We start from the raw sequence: 23,094 nt of genomic DNA on the forward strand, positions 1-23,094 counted from the left end.
TCAGTGAACATTCCTTATCCACTGTGATAAGCTCTGGGGATACCTAAAGAGAGGCAAAAGACAATCGTCTGTCCTCCAGGAGCTTAAAATCAAATGGATTCTGAACTTTTTCTTTGCTTGTATCTGGGTTTTGCTTCCTGGTATTTTTGTTTTATTTTTATTTAGAACCTGTTTAGGTAGTCATGTAACTTTTACTTAAGTGCTTTGTGTGATGAGCAACTCTATCCCTAAGGAGTTCACTACCTAATAAGGCAGCCTAATCTCATGTTAGACAGTTTCCAAAAGTAATACACAACATTGGATATTGGAGGTGTCTTTTTCAAGAAATGGGAAGGTTGACACTATAAATCGGTGATCCCTTCCTCTGCCTCCCTCTCCCTCACATACATACACATAACCTTTCTACCCAGTACTTTGAAGCTGTTTTTTGAATTTGAAAATTTTCATACAGAAGAGAATTACTAAGAATAATAAAAGCATTGAAGCTTTATTATGACTATACTTTAATTCACACAAAGACCAAGAAGTACTAAAACAGGTACTTGAGGGAGGGGAAATCATGAATAACCAAAGGTATGGCAATTGAAGATGGTTGTGGGAAAGAATTAAAGGCAAATTTTAGATAAGTGAGCCAGACTATCATAAGGAAGGTTGTAATCATGATGATCTTTGGGCTACTGAAGAAGTAGAAAGGTCTTGGGAGGAGTTAATCTTTTAACTTGACATAATTGGATTCTGACAACTGGTTTCCCCTTATCATAAGGACACTATCCTTCACACATTTGGAGGGCTTAGCAATGGGAACAAAGTGTAATGCTGGAGAAATTGAGGCAAGACAGAGATTAGGTTTTAAATATTTTAATAGAGGAAAATTTGGACTAGCCAAAACAATCCAGCTGAATAGGACTCTTGTCTCAAAGCATCCAGCCACAAGCAATTAATTTCAGAGACTTTTATAGAGCTCCAGCTATCAGAGAAACAAAGACAAGGGTCAGGGGAGACACTGGTTAAGTCATAATTTCAGGGAGGACTATAACTTTAGTTCTGAAAGTGCTTCCAGGGAGATTGGGAGGGGGGGGGTGTGGGCGCAATAGACAGAGAGTTTGGGGTAAGAGATAGCGAGCACTTCCCAGGCATTTGAGATAAGCCACCTGGAGTTTTATGACTCACTAGAATGTGAAAGTGATCAGAGATTAATGGGGAAAGGAAAAGGGAGGGTGGTCATAATATTTTATTCAGGGTATAGCATAATATTTCAGGGAACCTGAGGTATTACAATTCAGGAAAACTGAGGCATTACAAAAGGCCAGAGCTTTATACAGAGACTTGAGAGATTATTTAGTAAGATTTTAATTTCTTTTTTCTGTGGTCACACATATCAGGAATGAGTTAATGAAAGAATAGCTATATTATGGGGCATGGAAGTTTCCCAACATAAAATATTCAAGTAAAGAGGCAGAGGAGGAGTCTTGGGAAATAAGAAAGATTAGTTTTAGAATGAAGCAGTCTACCACACAAGACCATCATGAATCTCAAAAGGCCCTTCTAAAGTAGAGGTTTGGTAGAAAGTCATATTAGATGTCATAGATGTTCATAGAAGAGGTCTATGTTTCACTATTTGGAAAATGTGCATAATCAACTAATTATTCTGGCCAGTCTGGTCAGCATTTGGGAACCTGAAAACCTAAAACATAGGGGATCCATGGGTTTTAGAGGTAAGATAAGAGACAGCAGCATTCACCAACATATAGAAAACAAAATTAGTTAGCCACAGAAATAATCCACTTCATCATGTTACTGAAGAGACAAGGATATCTCCTCACACTCATTAGAAAGACAATAAACAAAGTGAACTAATACAAAAAGATCTGAAATATTGGGAATTATGAGAAGGGAATTACAATGCAAACACAAGGGTGCTAGTCTGCATGAATTTCAAAGGAAAGCTTTTATCCTGCCTTGGGCAACATATGCTATTATTCCAATCACAAAGCCAAAAGAGATGACTGACATGGATGATGAAACTGAAATTGAGAAAGGTCTCTACTGGCCTGAACAGTGTTTAAATTAAATTGAATGTAATTTAATAAAAGTCCAGTGCTTGTGTTCAAAAGATCAGCTACACAAAAACAGGATTTAAGGAGTCATGGCTAGTTATAATTGATCTGAAAAAAAGATCTTGGGGTTTTGGTGGACTACAAGCTCAATAAATTGAATAATGTGACCTAGCCATTAGGAAAAAAAAAAAAGCCTGAACAGAATCTGAGGTTACATAGCATCCAGAACAAGGGAGAGTGTGCTCTCATTTTTCTCTGTCCTGTTTAGACCACATATTTCATAAAACTACTTTCTTTGGACAAGGAGAAAGTAATCATGCATTCTAAATATCATTTTAAGCATATATCTAGTCACTGCATTTGAAAAAAATATGTTGACAAAATGGACTAAATCTAGAGAAGGGTGACTCAGATAGTCAAAGAACTAGAAACCATAACATTAGAACCGTTTGAAGGAAATGGTAATGGTAAATTAGGAAATTTGAAAGTACTTTACTTATTTGAAAGTAAGAAAGCAGAGTGGATATCTGTCTTCCTGCAGAAAGTAAGATTAAGAAAGATTGCATGGTATAGTAGAGAAGGTGCTGACCAGTGAAGTTAGGAAAACCTAGGAAGATACTTCTTGGCTGTATAACATTGGGCAAATAACTAAATATCTCAATTCTAAAATGTGGAGATAAACATGATGATCTCTTAGGTCCCTTTCATGATTCTATGAATATGAATTGGGCCTTGAAAGATTGGTAGGGCTGTGTATTGTTGGTTTAGGAAAAGGCAAAAATGCATCAATTAGAGAAGAATAAAAGGATTTATGAGCATCCTTGAAGGCCTAACCAAAATTATATATTCATACATTGTAAGCATTTAACAAATGCTTATTAAATAAGTGTTATAAATACAGGACAATTAATTTAGACTATCTCATTCAGACATGTTATTGTGGCAGTGGCTCAAAATTCTTGGGTAATAGGATTTTGAGGTTTACTGCATTCGTTAGCTTTTTGGCAATAATTTTAATTTTTCTCATGGGTTCTGTTTCTAAATAAAAGTTTTTTGTTATTTTTCCCCACAAAATTTTTCTTTTAAGTACGGAATCAAATGGGAGTATTTTAATCTTTCCTCCTTAATGTATACTAAGAATAAAGCTGGATAGTTTCAGTGCAAATTCTTCACTGGACTTCACAGTTTAAAAAAATGTTTGATATATATCATTATATACATACATACATATATATATATATATATTTACATACACGCACACATATCCCATATATTACAAATAGTACAAATATATGTGTCTATTACATATGTATACATATATATATACACATATACACACACACACACACACACATACATAAAAAGAACCTATGGAAGAACATAGGGCTTGTACAGGATAAGAAGGATTAAATGGGTTGCAGTTTGCCATTGGAAAGAATATTCATATATTAATCAAAGTGTACCAAGTGTTGTTAGAAGCAGAGTATTAAGTCACATGGCCTTACAACAGACTTACAATGGGAAGTACAGACATTATTATCTCCATTTTACATATAAGTAAACTGAGTCAGTAAAGAAAATTGATTTATTAACACCATTTGGTATTCACTAAGAATAGAATGGTAGATTAGTGGAATAAGTTAAATACATAAAACAAAGTAGTAAATAACCATAATAGTCTACTATGTGATAAACCAAAGATTTTGACTTAAGTTAAGAGCTCACTATTTAACAAAAGCTACTGAGAGAACTGGAAAATGGTATGGAAGGAAGTAGACATAGACCAACATCTCATATTGTATGTTAAGATAAGATCAAAATGGTACATGATTTAGACAAAACATAAAGGGTAATACGATAAGCAAATTAGGAAAATAAAAAATAGTTGATTGACTTACTTCTTCTCAGTACCACAGTAATCCAAGATGATTCAAAAAACTTATGATGGAAAATGCTATTCACATCCACAGAAAGAATTAAGGAATCTGAGTGCAAATTGAAGCATATTATTTAATTTTTTTTTCTTTCTCATGGTTTTCTCTTTTTGTTCTGAGTCTTATTTCACAACATGACTAATGTGCAAATATGCTTAACATGATTGCACAAATATAACATCAGATTGCATGTTGTCTTGGGGAGGAGGGAAGGAAAGAAAGGGAGAGTGAAAAATAATTTGAAACTCAAAATCTCATAAAATGAATTTGAAAACAATCTTTACATGTAATTGGAAACAATGGAATCCAATTTTTTAAAAAAGGATTTGCTAGAATGCAAATTCTTTTGTTTCCTGAGCAATCCTTTCCTCCCCAACCCTCTGTATACCACTACCTCTCAAAATAGATAGAAATGGGTAGGAAAAGGAAAAATTATATAGAAAACATAGTCTTTTTAGTCTTATAACTAAATCAAAGTACTTTTAAAAAGTATAGACTGTGGTTTATTCTTGACAAAACCAGAATTTTGTTTTCCACACTTGCTTCTTCATATATTACAATTAACAGAGAGTTTTTGGATTCAGGTATTTTTTATAATTTGATAAAGGTCATAGTAAGAACTACAGAGAACTGGACTTTTTTCTCTTGGAAAAAAAGGTATTGGATAAATTGGAAATTCAGTGTTCTAAATTCTTTAAGTCTCGCTTTCCTTTGGTGACAACATGGAGACTCCCCTTGAGAAACCATCTCAAAGCAAGATCATCAAAAATTAATGCTCTTGGATAGACTGGTAGGTAGAATCGTTTTGTATTGAGGACTGTTCAGAACAACTAGCATTCTAACATGATTCTACTGAACCTGGGTACAACTGGTTTATCCGGCTCAGAATCTATGCCTTCAGAGCATAGTTACTGGATTTTAATCTCTAGATGACCTATTGGCTCCAAGTTGCTTCCTCATTTTTAAAACTCAAGCATACTTGCTTAGAATCACATAACCAGAATTGTAACCAGAAGGTGAACAGGAGTTTGATTTAGGGTACTAATATCTAAGGCACCAAAAACCATGATGTATACTTTATTCTCACTTCTACTATCATTCTCTGGCTTTGCCTAGTGATCTTCCAGAAAGTGTAGGTAACCCTGAAACTCTCAGGTGCTCATCTCTTGGAGCACATCTTCCCTTCTAATTCATTTGGGACAATCTCTTGCTGCTGCTCCATTTATGGTAGAACTATTGTGTGCCTCGTCACTATGACCTTCTACTTTGGCCCACCTATGACATGTTATACTCTCAGAAAATTCCATTAATAGGATCATAGATTTATAATAATAAAGGACCTTAGAGGGCATTGATTTCAATTCCCTTATTTTACAGTTAAGGAAATTTAGGTACAAAAATGGTAGGAGTGATTTTCCCGTGTTACATAGTTATCAATGTCTTGGGGGAGGAGAGAGAGATGAATCAAAATCTTCTTTATTTTAAACCTTGTACTCTATCCAGTCTGCCTCTAAAACAGAGGTTCTAATCTGGGTTTTGTCAAATCATTTAAACAAAGATTTTGTTAAGTGTGTTACTTTGTAACCCTATCCCATGTATTTTCTTTTTATTTAAAGATGTTATTCTGAGAAGGAATCCATAGTCTCCATCTCAATGATAAATGGATCCATGACATACTTTTTTTTTTTTTTTTTTGCTGGGCACTATACTAAGTTTTTTTTAAAAATAACTTTTTATTGACAGAACCCATGCCTGGGTAATTTTTTACATTATCCCTTGCACTCACTTCTGTTCCAATTTTTCCCCTCTCTCCCTCCATCCCCTCCCCCAGATGGCAAGCAGTCCTTTACATGTTAAATAGGTTACAGTATATCCTAGATACAATATATGTGTGCAGAACCGAACAGTTCTCTTGTTGCACAGGGAGAATTGGATTCAGAAGGTATAAATTAACCGGGAAGAAAAACAAAAGTGCAAGCAGTTTATATTCATTTCCCAGTGTTCTTTGGGTGTAGCTGCTGCTATCCATCCTTGATCAACTGAAACTGAATTAAATCTCTTTATCGAAGAGATCCACTTCCATCAGAATACATCCTCATACAGTATCATTGTTGAGGTATATAATGATCTCCTGTTCTGCTTATTTCATTTAGCATCAGGTCATGTAAGTCTTGCCAGTCCTCTATGTATTCATCCTGCTGGTCATTTCTTAGACAACAATAATATTCCATAACGTTCATATACCACAATTTACTCAACCATTCTCCATTTGATGGGCATCCATTCATTTTCCAGCTTCTAGCCACTACAAACAGGGCTGCCACAAACCTTTTGGCACATACAGGTCCCTTTCCCTTCTTTAGTATTTCTTTGGGGTATAAGCCCAGTAGAAACACTGCTGGATCAAAGGGTATGCACAGTTTGATAACTTTTTGAGCATAGTTCCAAATTGCTCTCCAGAATGGCTGGATGTGTTCACAATTCCACCAACAATGTATCAGTGTCCCAGAGTTCCCCCATCCCCTCCAACATTCTGCATTATCTTTCCCTCTCATTCTAGCCAATCTGACAGGTATGTAGTGGTATCTCAGAGTTTTTTTAATTTGCATTTCTCTGATTAATAATGACTTGCAGCATCTTTTCATATGGCTAGAAATAGTTTCAATTTCTTCATCTGAGAATTGTCTGTTCATATCCTTTGACCATTTATCAATTGGAGAATGGCTTGATTTCTTATAAATTAGAGTCAATTCTCTATATATTTTGGAAATGAGGCCTTTATCAGAACCTTTGACTATAAATTTTTTTCCCCAGTTTATTGTTTCCCTTCTAATCTTGTCTGCATTAGTTTTGTTTGTACAAAAACTTTTCAATTTGATATAATCACAATTTTCTATTTTGTGGTCAATAGTGATCTCTAGTTCTTCTTTGGTCATAAATTCCTTCCTCTTCCACAGGTCTGAGAGGTAAACTATCCTATGCTCTTCCAATTTATTTATAATCTCATTCTTTATGGGTAGGTCATGAACCCGTTTTGACCTCATCTTGGTGTATGGTGTTAAGTGTGGGTCAATGCCTAGTTTCTGCCATACTAATTTCCAATTTTCCCAGCAATTTTTGCATGACATACTTTTTAAAAGTGAAAAACAGTAGGCAATGAGGAAACCAAATTATCACTTTTTGTTGATGATATGATGGTATATTTAGAGAACCCCAGAGATTCTACTAAAAAGTTATTAGAAATAATCCACATCTTTAGCAAAGTTGCAGGATACAAAATAAACCCACATAAGTCATCAGCATTTTTATATATCACTAACAAAATCCATCAGTTAGAATTATAAAGAGAAATTCCATTTAAAGTAACTACTGATAGTATAAAATATTTAGGAATCTATCTGCCAAGGGAAAATCAGAAACTTTATAAGCAAAATTACAAAACACTTTTCACACAAATTAAGTCTGATCTAACTAACTGGAAAAATATTAAATGCTCTTGGATTGGGTGAGCAAATATAATAAAGATGACAATACTACCTAAACTAATCTATTTATTTAGGGCTATACCAATCAGACTCCCCAAAAACTATTTTAATGACCTAGAAAAAATAACAACAAAGTTCATATGGAAAAACAAAAGGTCAAGAATTTCAAGGGAATTAATGAAAAAAAAAATCAAATGAAGGTGGCTTAGCTGTACCAGATCTAAAATTATATTATAAAGCAGCGGTTACCAAAACCATTTGGTATTAGCTAAGAAATAGACTAGTTGATCAATGGAATAGGTTAGGTTCAAAGGACAAAGCAGCCAATAACTTTAATTATCTATTTTTTGACAAACCCAAAGACCCCAGTTTTTGGGATAAGAACTCACTATTTGACAAAAATTGCTGGGAAAATTGGAAATTAGTATGGCAGAAACTAGCCATTAACTCACACTTAACACCGTACACCAAGATGAGGTCAAAACGGGTTCATGACCTACCCATAAAGAATGAGATTATAAATAAATTGGAAGAGCATAGGATAGTTTACCTCTCAGACCTGTGGAAGAGGAAGGAATTTATGACCAAAGAAGAACTAGAGATCACTATTGACCACAAAATAGAAAATTTTGATTATATCAAATTGAAAAGTTTTTGTACAAACAAAACTAATGCAGACAAGATTAGAAGGGAAAGAATAAACTGGGAAAAAATTTTATAGTCAAAGGTTCTGATAAAGGCCTCATTTCCAAAATGTATAGAGAATTGACTCTAATTTATAAGAAATCAAGCCATTCTTCAATTGATAAATGGTCAAAGGATATGAACAGACAATTCTCAGATGAAGAAATTGAAACTATTTCTAGCCATATGAAAAGATGCTGCAAATCATTATTAATCAGAGAAATGCAAATTAAAACAACTCTGAGATACCACTACACACCTGTCAGATTGGCTAGAATGAGAGGGAAAGATAATGCGGAATGTTGGAGGAGGTGGGGGAACTCTGGGACACTGATACATTGTTGGTGGAATTGTGAACACATCCAGCCATTCTGGAGAGCAATTTGGAACTATGCTCAAAAAGTTATCAAACTGTGCATACCCTTTGACCCAGCAGTGTTTCTACTGGACTTATACCCCAAAGAAATACTAAAGAAGGGAAAGGGACCTGTATGTGCCAAAATGTTTGTGGCAGCCCTGTTTGTAGTGGCTAGAAGCTGGAAAATGAATGGATGCCCATCAAATGGAGAATGGTTGAGTAAATTGTGGTATATGAACGTTATGAAATATTATTGTTGTCTAAGAAATGACCAGCAGGATGAATACAGAGAGGCTTGGAGAGACTTACACAAACTGATGCTAAGTGAAATGAGCAGGACCAGGAGATCATTATATACTTCAATAATGATATTGTATGAGGATGTATTCTGATAGAAGTGGATTTCTTTGACAAAGAGAAAATCTAATTCAGTTTCAATTGCTCAATGATGGATAGAAGCAGCCACACCCAAAGAAAGAACACTGGGAAATGAATGTAAACTGTTTGCATTTTTGTTTTTCTTCCTGGGTTATTTTTACCTTCTGAATCCAATTCTCCCTGTGCAACAAGAGAACTGTTCGGTCCTGCATACATATAGTGTATCTAGGATATATTGTGACATATTTTACATGTATAGGACTGCTTGACATCTGGGGGAGAGGGGGAGAGAGGTAGGGGAAAAGCCGACACAGAAATAAGTACAAGGGATGATGTTGTAAAAAATTACCCAGGCATGGGTTCTGTCAATAAAAAGTTATAATTGTGAAATAAAAGAAAAACATTTGTTCTGATGATTATTCCTTAAAATAAAAATATAAAAACTTTGATAGAAACCCAAGTGGAATCAGAGAAGCAATGGTTTTAACCCAGAGTCCCTTAGCATGAATGACTTTTTTTGATCTCAAGAAAACAAAGAAGGAAGTCTTACTTTTTACTTACTGTGGATTTTTTTATGTGTTGTTGCTTTTGTTAATTTTATTTTATTTATTCAAGAATTTATGATTTCTGTGCAAATAAGCTTTCCAGTAAACACAGATAGTCACTCCTAGGTCTCGCAGAGTGACTGTGACCAAAATATCACCACCCAGTGACCAACTTTTTCATGATGAGACAGATGGATACATCACTATGCTATAGTGAAAGCTTTTTTTTTTACCTTGGTAAGATATAGCAGTTTTTACCTTCTGCTAGCACAGACTTTGAGAATACAAGGTGACCTGCTTCCCAGGGTGAAATATTGAGGTGGGATATTAGATGATTTTTTTTTTCTAGGTGGCTGGGTTTTGTTTGAAGGAGAACACAAGGAGGCATAAGGCAATCACTACTTGATTGCAAGCCTACAGCATAATCAGTCAGCTATAACTCAGATTAGTTCCCCTCTACCATCTGTAATGCAAACAACACATAATCAAGTGCTTTTTTCTCCATTATAGAATGTCCAGCATACAGAGACCAGGAAAAAACACATGTGCAAAATCATTTCTTGTATCCAATTTAGTATAAACTAAATCAACAGAGAATTGGTTATCCTCTAGGACATGAAAATAGCTCTGTTTTACAGGAGTCTTCTTTCTCATAAGTCATCATGGTAATGGCATTTTGCTTGCAATGGAGCTTTAGGATCTCAAATTTTCAGTTCTCTATTTATTCCAACAAATGACTCAACTCCCCTAGAGCAAATGTTAACACTGGTTACAAAATGTTCAATGACTTTAAGTTGTTCCCTAGCTTTCTCAGATCAAAATGAGTCCATTGATTTGAACTTGTACTTGACCACATGGGTATTTTTATTTCCTTCCTTCCTGAGCCAGTGGAGAATGCAGCTTTTAATACTATCATTTGTTCCTTTTTTTCTTTTGAGTTTCTGAATTTCTGTAGTAGTAAATGATTATGCAAGTGGAAATGGTGCAGGTAGGCAGCACCAAATTGAGGAATGGCATGTATTCCCACAGTTAAACTGTAAGTTGGTTGTTTGGAAATTGGAACATATATTTCTCCAGATATATCTATATATATATATCTATATAATATATGATATATATTACAATAGATAGAGATCTGGACTTGGAGTCAGGAAGTCAGGAAGACCTGAGCTCACATACAGTCTCAGATACTTACTGGATATATGCTCTTGCACAACTCACTTAACCCTGAATGCCTTAGTTTCCTTGTTTGTAAAATAAGTTAGAGAAAATGGCAAACAATTTCATTATTTTTGCCAAGAAAACCCTAAGTGGGGTTACAAAAAATTGGACATGACTAAAACAACAGGATGACCCCAACAGCATATGTGCATATAGATGTGTAGAGAGGTTAGGTTCTCTCAATATTACCAGTAGAACTAGAGAACTTAACCTTCAAATTACCTTGTTAACACACATAATAGCTAACTCAATCAACTGGCAAGTATTTATTAAATGCATGCTATAGACAAGACACTGTGCTAAACACTGATACAAGTACCAAGAACTAAATAACGTGCTTACATTTTAATGAAAGCAACAACCAGTGCACAAACAAATAAATATGTATAGTTTACATGTATGCAAAGCCTAATTTTTGAGCATGTTGCGTTTGTCTAACATGGAACTTGCTACATCACCTACAAAGTGATACACACACACACACACACACTACATAAAAGGAAAATGAATGTTTTGGGAAGGTGGGCACTAGCAATAGGATAGATCAAGAAAGACTTTACATGCAAAAAAATAGTTCTTGAGCTTAAAGAAAGAGAGGGGCCCTGTGTGACAAAAGTAATAAAGAGTATTTTTCCAGGCATGGGTAATAGTCAATGAAAATGCACATAAATAAATGTTCTGCGTGAGTAATAGAGAGAGAAAGTCAGTTGAGTTAGACTACAAACTGCAGTGGAATTTGGGGGAGCGGGTACAGTATGTCATTGGAACACTGTCCAATGATACTAGAAAGATGGGTTGAACTAGCTTTGGAAGGGCTGTAAAAGGTAAAGAAGTTTATATTTTATCCCAAATGCAATAAGAAGCGCCTTGAGTTAGTTAATGTCTAGGCTTTTTTTAAATTTTTATCATGACTTTCAGGTAAACCATGAATTTTTAAATTATCTCATCTGCATCATTTCCCAGGTCAGTTGTTTTTCTGATGAACTATTTCAATTGTTTTCTATTTTTTCCATTCTTTTGATTTTGTTTTATTCTTTCTTGATTTCTCATAAAGTCATAGGCTTCCATTTGCTCAAATCTAATTTTTAAGGAATTTCTTTCCTCGGTGAACTTTTATACCTCCTTTTCCATTTGGTGAATTTTATTTGTTAAGGCATTCCTCTCTTCATTACCTTTTTATACTTTCTTTTGCATCACTCTTATTTCTCTTCCCAATTTTTTCTCTACTTCTCTTACTTGGTTTTCAAAATACTTTTTGAACTCTTCCATGACCTAAGTCCAATTCTTATTTTTCTTAGAGGCTTTGGTTGTAGGAATTTTAACTTTGTTATCTTCTTCTGAGTGTGTGCTTTGATCTTCCGGTCACTATAGTAATTTTCTATGGTCAGAATCTTTTCCAATGATTTGCTCATATTACTTGGCTTTTAACTCTTTGTTAAAGTAGGGCTCTGTGTCCAGAGTAGAGGATGCAGTGTCCTTCAGGGGTTGTGTGCAGCTGTTTCCAGAGATTTTCCTTGAGACCTGTAAATTTTCAGTTCTTTCAGAATGGTATTATCCAAGGAGAAATGTACTTACTACTCTTCTGGCCTATGCTCTGGTATGTGAGTGACCCCAAACACTCTTTTGCCATGGAACTATGAGGAGTATCCTTGATCCATTCTGGCTGTAAATTCTAGTGTAATAATGCTTCTCTTCATCTTAGGACTGTGAGCTAAGACTACATATTAGATCTGAGTATGGGAAAAGCAATAGAATACTGATTAGTGCTAGTAAAGAGACTTCCTTCTGATCAGCTGTTGACTCCTTTAATTTCTCTGGGTTGAGATCTCTGGAAGTCACCACAACTGCTGATTCAATAGCTCCCAAAGCCCACTCCTGGTTTGCTGGTTTCCCAAGTCTTTATTGCCCTAGTGAGACAAATTTTTCCTGCAAATATGACAAGTCATTTTGATATTTGTGGGCTAAGCCAGTACTGCCACTGACTCAGAGGCCCCACATTCTGGTCCTGCTTTGGGAAATAACTTATATTCTTATAAATTTGATCTGATTCTCTATATATTTGTGAAATAAGGACTTTATCAGAAACATTGGCTGTAAACATTGTTTCTCAGTTTTCTTCTTTCTCTCTAATATTGGATGCATTGGTTTTATTTATGCAAAACCTTTATAATTTTATGTAAACAAAATGATCCATTTTGTATTTCATAATGGTCTCTATCTCTTGTTTGGTCACAATTTCTTCCCTTCTCCACAGACCTGACAGGTAAACTATTCCTTGCTTTCCTGATTTGTTTATCTTCTTAATATCCTTTTATGTATTTCTAAAAGATGTGCCCATTTTGACTTTATCTTCGTATTCAGTGAGAGATGTTGGTCTATGTCTACTTCCTGCTATGCTATTTTCCAGTTCTCTCAGCAGTTTTTGTCAAATAGTGAGATCTTAACCCAGGTGCTGGGATCTTTGGTTTATCACATAGTAGATTACTATAGTCATTTACTACTTGGTGTTTTGGGTACTTATCCTATTCCAATGATCTACTATTCTTTTTCTTAGCTAGCACTAAATAGTCTTAATGGTTGCTGCTTTATGTTACAGTTTTAGATTTGGCATGGCTAGGCCACCTTCTTTTGCATTCCCCCCATTAATCGTCTTGATAATCTTGATCTTTTGTTCTTCTAGAAAAATTTTATTTTTTTTTCTTACTCTATAAAATAATTTTTGGTAGTTTGTTTACTATGGCACCAAAGAAGTAAATTAATTTAGGTAAAATTATCATTTTTATTATATTAGCTTAATCTACTCATGAGTAATTGGAATTTTTCCAATTGTTTAGATCTGACTTTATTTGTGTGAAAAATATTTTGTAATTGTGTTCATAAAATTCCTGGGTTTGTCTTGATAGACTCCAAAATATTTTATATTGTTTACATTGATTTTAAATGGAATTTCTCTTTCTATTTCTTGCTTCTGGGATTTGATTATATAAAGAAATACTGATGATTTATATGGGTTTATCTTATATCCTACAATTTTGCTGAAGTTGTTCATTATTTCAAGTAGGTTCTTAGTTGATTCTCTAGAGCCCAGTTTTTTAAACTGTTGTTCATGACACCCTATGATTTCTTTTTTTTTTTTTTTAATTTTTTTATTTAATAATTACATTATATTGACACTCGTTTCTGTTCCGATTGTTTCCCCCTCCCTCCCTCCACCCCCTCCCCTAGATGGCAAGCAGTCCTTTATATGTTGGATATGTTGCAGTATATCCTAGATACAATATATGTTTGCAGAACCGAACAGTTCTCTTGTTGCGTAGGGAGAATTGGATTCAGAAGGTATAAATAATCTGGGAAGAAAAACAAAAATGTAGATAGTTTACATTCGTTTCCCAGTGTTCTTTCTTTGGGTGTAGCTGCTTTTGTCCGTCATTTATCAATTGAAACTCAGGTCTCTTTGTCAAAGAAATCCACTTCCATCAAAATATGTCCTCATACAATATCGTTGTCGAAGTGTATAATGATCTCCTGGTTCTGCTCATTTCACTTAGCATCAGTTCATGTAAGTCTCGCCAGTCCTCTCTGTATTCATCCTGCTGGTCATTTCTTACAGAACAATAATATTCCATAACATTCATATACCACAATTTACCCAGCCATTCTCCAATTGATGGGCATCCATTCATTTTCCAGTTTTAGCCACTACAAACAGGGCTGCTACAAACATTTTGGCACATACAGGTCCCTTTCCCTTCTTTAGTATTTCTTTGGGATATAAAGCCCAAAGAAACACTGCTGGATCAAAGGGTATGCACAATTTGATAATTTTTTGGGCATAATTCCAGATTGCTCTCCAGAATGGTTGGATTCGTTCACAACTCCACCAACAATGCATTAGTGTCCCAGTTTTCCCGCATCCCCTCCAACATTCATCATTATTTTTTCCTGTCATCTTAGCCAATCTGACAGGTGTGTAGTGGTATCTCAGAGTTGTCTTAATTTGCATTTCTCTGATCAATAATGATTTGGAACACTCTTTCATATGAGTGGTAATAGTTTCAATCTCATCCTCTGAAAATTGTCTGTTCATATCCTTTGACCATTTATCAATTGGAGAATGGCTTGATTTCTTATAAATTTGAGTCAGTTCTCTATATATTTTGGAAATGAGGCCTTTATCAGAACCTTTAACTGTGAAAATGTTTTCCCAGTTTGTTGCTTCCCTTCTAATCTTGTTTGCATTAGTTTTATTTGTACACAGGCTTTTTAATTTGATGTAATCGAAATTTTCTATTCTGTGATCAGTAATGGTCTCTAGTTCATCTTTGGTCACAATTTCTTTCTCCTCCACAAGTCTGAGAGATAAACTATTCTATGTTCCTCTAATTATTTATAGTCTCGTTCTTTATGCCTAGGTCATAGACCCATTTTGATCTTATCTTGGTATATGGTGTTAAGTGTGGGTCCATGCCTAATTTCTGCCATACTAATTTCCAATTATCCCAGCAGTTTTTATCAAATAATGAATTCTTTTCCCAGAAGTTGGCTTTGGGTTTGTCAAACACTAGATTGCTATAATTGACTATTCTGTCTTGTGAGCCTAGCCTTTTCCACTGATCCACTAATCTATTTCTTAGCCAATACCAAATGGTTTTGGTGACTGCTGCTTTATAATATAATTTTAGATCAGGTACAGCTAGGCCACCTTCATTTGATTTTTTTTTCATTAATTCCCTTGAGATTCTCGACTTTTTATTGTTCCATATGAATTTTGTTGTTATTTTTTCTAGATCAATAAAATATTTTCTTGGAAGTCTGATTGGTATAGCACTAAATAAATAGATTAGTTTAGGGAGTATTGTCATCTTTATTATGTTCGCTCGGCCGATCCAAGAGCACTTAATATTTTTCCAATTATTTAAGTCTGACTTTATTTGTGTGGAGACTTTTTTATAATTTTGCTCATATAATTCCTGACTTTCCTTTGGTAGATAGATTCCCAAATATTTTATGGTATCAACAGTTATTCTGAATGGAATTTCTCTTTGTATCTCTTGCTGTTGGGTTTTGTTGGTGATGTATAAAAATGCTGAGGATTTATGGGGATTTATTTTGTAGCCAGCTACTTTGCTAAAATTATGAATTATTTCCAATAGCTTTTTGGTAGAATCTCTGGGGTTCTCTAGGTATACCATCATATCATCTGCAAAGAGTGATAGTTTGGTTTCCTCATTGCCTACTCTAATTCCTTTAATATCTTTCTCGACTCTTATTGCCGAGGCTAGTGTTTCTAATACGATATTAAATAATAATGGTGATAGTGGGCAGCCTTGCTTCACTCCAGATCTTACTGGGAAAGGTTCCAGTTTTTCCCCATTGCATATGATGCTTACTGATGGTTTTAAATATATGCTCCTGACTATTTTAAGGAAAAGTCCATTTATTCCTATGCTCTCAAGTGTTTTTATTAGGAATGGATGTTGGATTTTATCAAATGCTTTTTCTGCATCTATTGAGATGATCATGTGGTTTTTGTTTGTTTGGTTATTGATATAGTCAATTATGCTAATAGTTTTCCTAATATTGAACCAGCCCTGCATTCCTGGTATAAATCCTACTTGGTCATAGTGTATTATCCTGGTGACAATTTTCTGTAATCTTTTTGCTAATATTTTATTTAAGATTTTAGCATCAATATTCATTAGGGAGATTGGTCTATAATTTTCTTTCTCTGTTTTCAGCCTACCTGGTTTAGGTATCAGTACCATATCTGTGTCATAAAAGGAGTTTGGTAGGACTCCTTCAATCCCTATTTTTTCAAATAGTTTATATAACATTGGAGTTAATTGTTCTTTAAATGTTTGGTAGAATTCACATGTAAATCCATCTGGTCCTGGGGATTTTTTCTTAGGGAGTTGATTGATAGTTTGTTCTATTTCTTTTTCTGAGATGGGACTGTTTAGGATATTTACTTCTTCCTCTGTTAGTTTGGGCAAGCTGTATTTTTGGAGGTATTTTTCTATTTCATTTAAGTTGTCGAATTTATTGGCATAAAGTTGGGCAAAGTAACTCCTAATTATTGCTCTAATTTCCTCTTCGTTAGTGGTGAGTTCTCCCTTTTCATTTTTAAGACTAACAATTTGATTTTCCTCTTTCCTTTTTTTAATCAGATTTACTAAGGGTTTGTCTATTTTGTTGGTTTTTTCATAGAACCAACTCTTAGTTTTATTAATCAATTCAATAGTTTTTTTACTTTCAATTTTATTGATCTCACCTTTTACTTTTAGAATTTCAAGTTTAGTGTTTGACTGGGGGTTTTTAATTTGTTCCTTTTCTAGCATTTTTAATTGCAAACCCAATTCATTGACCTTCTCTTTCTCTATTTTATACAAATAGGCCTCTAGAGATATGAAATTTCCCCTTATTACCGCTTTGGCTGCATCCCATACATTTTGGTATGATGTCTCATTATTATCGTTTTCTTGGGTGAAGTTATTAATTATGTCTATGATTTGCTGTTTCACCCAATCATTCTTTAGTATGAGATTATTTAGTTTCCAATTATTTTTTGGTCTACTTCCCCTGCTTTTTTGTTGAATGTAATTTTCATTGCATCGTGGTCTGAAAAGGATGCATTTACTATTTCTGCCTTACTACATTTGAGTTTGAGGTTTTTATGTCCTAATATATGGTCAATTTTTGTATAGGTTCCATGAACTGCTGAAAAGAAAGTGTATTCCTTTCTGTCTCCATTACATTTTCTCCAGAGATCTATCATATCTAACTTTTCTAGTATTCTATTTACCTCTTTGACTTCTTTCTTATTTATTTTGTGGTTTGATTTATCTAATTCTGAGAGTGCAAGGTTAAGATCTCCCACTATTATAGTTTTACTGTCTATTTCTTCTTGCAGCTCTCTTAGTTTCTCTTTTAAGAATTTAGATGCTACCCCACTTGGTGCATATATGTTTAATATAGATAGTGCTTCATTATCATGCTACCCTTTAGCAAGATATAGTGTCCTTCCTTATCTCTTTTAATTAGGTCAATTTTTGCTTTAGCTTGATCTGAGATCAGGATGGCTACCCCTGCTTTTTTGACTTCACCTGAAGCATAGTAGATTTTGCTCCAACCTTTTACCTTTAACCTGCATGTATCTCCCCGCTTCAGGTGTGTTTCCTGTAAACAACATATTGTAGGATTCTGGCTTTTAATCCATTCTGCTAACCGCTTCCTCTTTATGGGGGAGTTTACCCCGTTCACGTTTATGGTTAGAATGACCAATTCTGTATTACTTGCCATCTTGTTAAACCCGGTTTATGCTTTCCTCCCTTCTTTCCCCTTTCCCCCCTTCCAAGTATTAAGCTTGTGAGCACCCCTTGCTTCTCACAGCCCTCCCTTTTTAGTGTCCCTCCCCCCGCCTTAGAGTTCCTCCCCCTATCTTACCCCTTTCCCTCCCAGTTCCCGTATTCCCTTCCGCTTAGCTTATTCCTTCCCTTTCCACTTTTCCCTTCTCACTTTTCAATGAGATGGGAGAAGTTTCACCATAGATTGAATATGTCTTAAGATTTTTCACTTAAAGCCAATTCTGAAGGCAGTAAGATACCCACTATATTCATCCCCCTCCATTCTTTCTCTCAGATATAATAGGTTTCCTATGCCTCTTCATGAGATGTACTACCCCCACTTTACCCTTTTTCTGGTACAATGTCCTTTCCACATCAATTTCTAGAACAAGGTATACATGTATTCTTTATACATCTATATAGTCAAAATATAGTTCCCAAGATTAATCTTTACCTTTTTAGATTTCTCTTGAGTTCTATATTTGTAGATCAAACTTTTTGTTAAGTTCTGGTTTTTTCATCAGAAATAGATGAAATTCGCTTACTTCGTTGAATGTCCATCTTCTTCCCTGGAAAAAGATGCTCATTCTCGCTGGGTAAGTTATTTTTGGTTGCATACCAAGTTCCTTAGCCTTTCGGAATATCATATTCCAGGCCCTTCGATCTTTTAATGTGGATGCTGCCAGATCCTGGGTGATCCTTATTGTGGCTCCTTGATACTTGAATTGGGTTTTTCTAGCCGCTTGCAATATTTTTTCTTTCATCTGAGGGTTCTGGCATTTGGCCACTATATTCCTTGGTGTTTTGATTTTAGGATCCCTTTCAGTGGGTGATCGATGAATCCTTTCAATGTTTATTTTTTCCTCTGTTCCTATGACTTCTGGGCAGTTCTCTTTGATAATTTCCTGGAAGACAGTGTCCAGGCTCTTTTTTTCATCATGTTTTTCTGGGAGTCCAATGATTCTCAGATTGTCTCTCCTGGATCTGTTTTCCAGGTCTGTTGTCTTCCCCAGAAGGTATTTCACATTTTTCTCCATTGTTTGATTTTTTTGGATTTGCTTGACTGATTCTTCTTGTCTCCTCGAGTCATTCAATTCCACTTGTTCAATTCTGATTTTCAGTGAAGTATTCTCTTCACTCACTTTTTTAAAATCTTTCTCTAATTGTCCAATTGAGTTCTTTTGTTCTGTGGAATTTTTTTCCATTTCGCCAATTTTGTTTTTTAGAGAGCTGTTTTCTGTTTCCAGTTCACTAATCCTATTTTTCAAGGATTTTACTTCTTTATCCACTCTCTCTTTAACTGACTTCTCCAGGCTCTTTTGCCAAGCCTCCCTCTCCTTTTCCCAAGCTTCCCTCTCCTTTTGCCAAGCCTCACTCTGCTTTCCCCATTTTTCTTCTAGCTCCCTTGTGAGAGCCTTTTTAATCACTTCTATGAGGTTCATCTGTGCTGAGGAACAGACGATCTCCTCCTTTGGGGAATCACCTGGGGACTGCCTGTTTTTAGTCTCCTCAGGATTTAAAGTCTGCTCTCTATCTGTGTAGAAGCTGTCAAGGGTTAAAGTCCTCTTCAGCTTCTTGCTCATTCTGTCTATTAATCAGAGACAAACTACCAAAGAAAAACAGAAAAAAACTGGAGTCTTTCTTTGGGGGGGGGGGGGCTGGGTGTGTTATCGAGCTTCTTCTACAGACTGCAGGGGGCAGCAGTGAGGCACTAGCAGGACTGTGCTGCGCCTGCGCTCTGAGATCCCAAAGCGTGCTGAGTCACTGAGGGGGGGAAGGGGAGGGGCGGCCAGGTCCTGAGAGACTCCAGCTGTTTGGGGTTGTATTCTTCAGCCCCGGTGTTTTTAGCTTCTCTGCTGGGCTGCTGATTTGCTGCAGGTTCCAAACCTGTAGCGAAGCTCTCCCCGCAGAGATGGCTGCGATCACTCTCCACCCCCTCTCCAGTCTGCTCCCGTGCTCTCACTGCCGCTGCCCGCCGCCTGCGCCCGATCTAAAACTGCCCCAGCCCTCCAGTAAAGACAGACCTTTCGTGGCGGATCTCAAGGATGGCTTCTCTTTGTAACTATTTGTGGGGTTTTCTTTTCAGTCAAGCATTGATTCAGAGGCTTGTAATGAAATGGATAGTGAGAGAAAGCGTGGAGCTTATGCAGCTGTGAGCCTCCTCTCTGCCATCTTAACCGGAAGTCCCACCCTATGATTTCTTGTAAATAAATGTGGGGCTTGAAAAATTATGCTTTATTATCAGTAAATGTTTTATTTGTATACCTGTCTTATAATATCAATGTATCTAGAGTTACATAAAAATTTCTTAGGCAAAAATTAGGCAATTAGAAAAAGCTTAAGATGTCTTGCTCTAGAATTTTCCAAGTATACCATCATATCATTTACAGTTTTTCCTCACTGTCTATTCTAATTCCTTCAATTTCTTTTTCTTCTATTCTTGTCGAAGCCAACATTTCTATACAATATTGAATGATAGTGGTGATAATAGCATCCTTGTTTCACCCCTGATCTTCTTGGGGAGGCTTCTAGATTATCCCCATTACAGATGATTCTTGGTGATGGTTTTAGACAGATAATACTTATCGTTTTAAGGAAAGTTTAATTTATTGCTATCTTCTCTAGTTTTTTTTTTTTTTTTTAAACAGGAATAGGTGCTGTTTTTTTGTCAAAAGCTTTTTCTGACACTATTGAGATAATCATATTATTTGTTTTGGTTTTGTAATTGATATGGTCAACTGTGCTAATAGTTTTCCTAATATTTAACTATTCCTGCATTTCTGTATGAATCCCACCTCATCATAACGTAATATGTTCATTATAAATTGCTGTAATCTCTTTGCTATTACTTTTATTTAATTTTTTTGCATCAGTATTTATTTTTAAAATTATCTTTAAATTTCTTTCTCTACTTTGGCTTTATTTTAGACACCAGCACCATATATGCATCAAAAATTGGTAGAAATCCATTTTTGCCTATTTCCCCAAATAGTTTATATAATATCAGAATTAATTTTATTTTAAATGTTTGGCTGAATTCACTTGTAAATCCATCTGTGCTTGGAGATTTTTTTAGAGAGTCCATTGATGGCTTGTTCAATTTCTTTTTCTAAAATTGAGTTAAGTATTTTATTTCCTCTTCTGTTAATCTGGGCAATTTACATTTTTTGTCATATTTGTTAGGTTTATTGGCACATAATTGGGTAAAATAGCTTCTCTGGACCTCTTTAAAGATTATCAGAAAACAATCTCTTGGCTGGCATTAATTATTTTAGAGAACTAGATTGCATATGAGAAAAGAATTGATGGAGAATTAACATTCGTGCAGGAAGTTTGTAAATGATTGAATGATTGAATCAGTAGAGTGAATGACTCAGATGAGGTAGTGATTCAGTGAGCTTTACGTATAGAATGGAAACAGATTTGCTTATGGGAATTTGGATAGAAGGAAGAGAGGATCCAGTGAAAGTGTATAGGAGATCTCAGTAATTTGGTGATCCAAGGCAACTTCAATAAACTTGAACAGAAAATAGTATTCACATACAGAGAAGAAACTACTGAGAATGAATGTGGATCAAAATATGCTATTTTTACCTTTTTTTCTTTTGTTTTTTTCTTTCTCATGTTTTTAGTCTTTTATTCTGATTTTTCTGACATTAAACAACTTACATTTTATGTTAGAATATAACATGTAGATAAATATATGCAAAATATATACATAATGTGACTACTCCAGTCCCCATTGCCTGAGGACAAGATATGTTATTTTTGCATTCTCCCATAGAGGGTCAAGCAAGGGACCTCTTATTTTTGCCTTTGGCTGAAGCCCTCATTAATTTTGTTTCCCCAATTTTAGTGGTCCAAGCTCCCTAGACACCCAGTTAGTCAATAACATTAATTAGTTTCAGGCATTATGCTAAATACTGGGGGTAAAAGAAAGGCAAAGGATGGTTCTTGTTATCAAGGACCTTACAGTCTAATGAAGGGATTATAGTTCCATTTTATCATTTAACATCCGTTAGCTATTACAAAAGAATATTAACTTCAAAAGTATAGTAAGAACAAATATTCCAGTTCCCCCTACTCCCAATCTCTTGAGGACACAATCCATCCTACAATTTATTAGTCTCTGAGAAAGTGAAGGAGATTAGGTTCATGTCTTAATTCCCACATAGTATTAGTCTCTTTAAATTTTGAGTTTTAAATTTTGAGAAAGTGAAGGAGATTAGGTTCATGTCTTAATTCCCACATAGTATTAGTCTCTTTAAATTTTGAGTTCATGCTTCCTCTCTCCCTACTCCCAAGACCTCCCATCTTGGGAGCTGGAGTTGGGCAGCTTGCAATTTTGTCCTAGAATCCTGGACTACAAGCTCCCATGAAGTAAATTATTGGCATCTCTCATTTTAGTGTGCTAGAGGAATGAGGAAAAGCATTGTTACAAACACAAAATAAATATGAAAATAAATCTTTCATGGCTACATATAGTTTGGTTACAAGGTGAAAGTTAGCAATTAAACATTGTGGAGATTTTTTTTTATTTGCTTGTTTGCTTCTTCCCCCCTCCAGAAAATCTTGTTCTGTCATGAGTTGCCTATTCATCATAAAGCTGCTCTTCTGTTGGAATAATTTTAATAAGAACATATGAAGTAGAGAGGAGAAAAATTAATCAGCAATCTTGGAATTCTGTCTTCAAGTAAAGTTAGGACAGGTAAAATAGACAAGAAATCAGGGGATCACTTGATTTCTTTGACCTGTGTCAATGGAGATGTTAAATTACATATGCTTTCCTAAGATCGTTCCTGTTCTAATATTCTATAAAATTCAGTAATGAGTCAGATTCATGGGTCTATTTAGCCAATTCTTGACTCTAGTAAAAAATAGTGACATTGTCATGACATAGATAGCTTCTTTTTAAAATAGCTTTTTATTTTTCAAAATACATGCAAAGATAGTTTTCAACATTCATCCTTACAAAATCTTGTCTTCCAAATTTTTCTCCCCACACAGAAAGTCATCCAATATAGGTTAAACATGCAATTTTTTACAGGTAAATTCTTTGCCATCAACCTCAACATTTCAGAAGATAACT

The sequence above is a fragment of the Antechinus flavipes genome, chromosome 3, assembly GCF_016432865.1.
Source record: "Antechinus flavipes isolate AdamAnt ecotype Samford, QLD, Australia chromosome 3, AdamAnt_v2, whole genome shotgun sequence".
Taxonomy (NCBI): domain Eukaryota; kingdom Metazoa; phylum Chordata; class Mammalia; order Dasyuromorphia; family Dasyuridae; genus Antechinus; species Antechinus flavipes.